This window comes from Notamacropus eugenii, chromosome 2 (genome assembly GCF_028372415.1).
Source record: "Notamacropus eugenii isolate mMacEug1 chromosome 2, mMacEug1.pri_v2, whole genome shotgun sequence".
Lineage (NCBI taxonomy): Eukaryota > Metazoa > Chordata > Mammalia > Diprotodontia > Macropodidae > Notamacropus > Notamacropus eugenii.
The window spans coordinates 13,564,765-13,566,480 of record NC_092873.1 but is presented as its reverse complement, the minus strand read 5'-3'; positions in this window follow the sequence as shown (position 1 = coordinate 13,566,480).

The following is a 1,716-nucleotide window of genomic DNA, read 5'->3' as shown; positions in this document are numbered from 1 at the left end:
CTCCTCCTGGTTTTCCTGTTCTGTCTCCAGCAAATTTGATGTGGTAGCAATTGGCAGGGACCTCTCACTCCCATGGTGCCAGTCCTGTGGGCAGCTCCTGGCTCCAGGACATACCTGGGTCTGTCCCTTCCCATCCCCCCTCCTTGGGGAGAGCTACTTCCCCAGCCGTGATATGAGAGCTGCCCACAGCAGCTATGTCTGAGGTTAGGGCCCTGGTAAGCCAGAAGGAAGGGGTGACTGAGGACTCAGGATTGACAATCGGATCATAAATGACCCCAGATTCAGACCTAGAAGTGAGGCCCAGGGGGGGCTCTGACTTGGCCAACGTTGCCTAGCTCATTAGAAGGAAGTGCTGGGACCCAGACCATGGTCCTGGGGTTGGGGGGGGATGGTGAGAGCAGCCAACACTGGTTGGGCCTTAATGGCCCTGGAATGGGGGCCACTCCAATTCCTTCTGATCCCAGGAATCTCCCCTACAGATACCTTTCAAGCTGGGCATCCTTCCTGAAGGGCCAACTCAGTGTATTTAGGCTCTCAAACTTGGACTCAGGCGAGAGGCTCGAAAGGTCTACATCCCACCTTGAATGCTTGCTGCTGTGTGTCCCTAGAGGAGTCACTGGAGCCGGAGAGAAGCCAGGAAAGAGAGAGCACTGCAACCAGAAGGTTAAGAGGGCCTGGGTTTCAAATCCCTGCTCTGCTGCTCCCTTCTGGTGAGACTTGGCTAGGCTGGCTCCTCAGGAGCTCTCCCAGCTCTAGAGCCTGATTCTGCCTCTTACATCTCCTGGATCAGCAACCCGAGAGCCAGTGTTCTCTCCCATTTACGACTTCTTGCCAAGTCAAGGGAGCTGGGCTACCTGGCCTCCGAGGACCCTCCCAGCTCTGAATGACTGATCCCTAGGTCTTGCTGGCCTCTCCAAAGTCCCTCCCAATTCTAGATCTCTGGTGCTCCCTGAACCTCAGTTTCCTGATCAGTAAAATGGGGCTGTGAATGCCTGTGCTCTGTGGGGCTGTATAAAAAATGCTCTGTAAGTGGGGCTTTTGCAAGGAAGGATGCTTTCCCATCGGCAGAGGTACGGGGGTGATGTGACCCTAGGTTAAACTAAAAGGTGCTTGTTTTAATGAGCACTCATTATTATGATCACTTACATAATTCTCTGAGGTTTGTAAAACACTACAAATGGTATTATCTCATTTGATCCAACCTTGAGAGGTTGGCGGTATTATTTTACAGATGAGGACACTGAGGCTGGGCAAATATTCCAGGGTCTGAAGCACGTCTTCTTGATTCCTAAACTGACTCTCTCCCCACCCTGCTTCTGCTCCCCTCTCTGTTCTTCTGCTTCAAGGCGGCACAGTGCCTGGGAAGCAGGAAGGCTCGAGTTCAAATCCCACCCGGGGCTCAGACCAGGCATTTTGTTTTGCCTTTCCGGGCAGCCCTAGGGTGGGGCAGCCTGGGGAGAAGGGGATGGTGTTTGGAGGGGGCAGTGACTAGCTCCCTGATTCAGGGGCAACCCTTCCTGTAGGCCAGGCCAGCCAATGGTAGGTTCCCAGGCCTGTTGACACAGGGCTTGGATTGGTGCCCAGGCTCTCTACTCCCGGTGGCTGTGAAACGACCAGAGAGGATGACGAGAGGAGGATGTGGAGAAGGAGGGGGCGAGGCTGAGCTCGGCTGTCAATGGATTTATAAGGGGGGGAAAAGTTCTGGGAGGCTGAGAG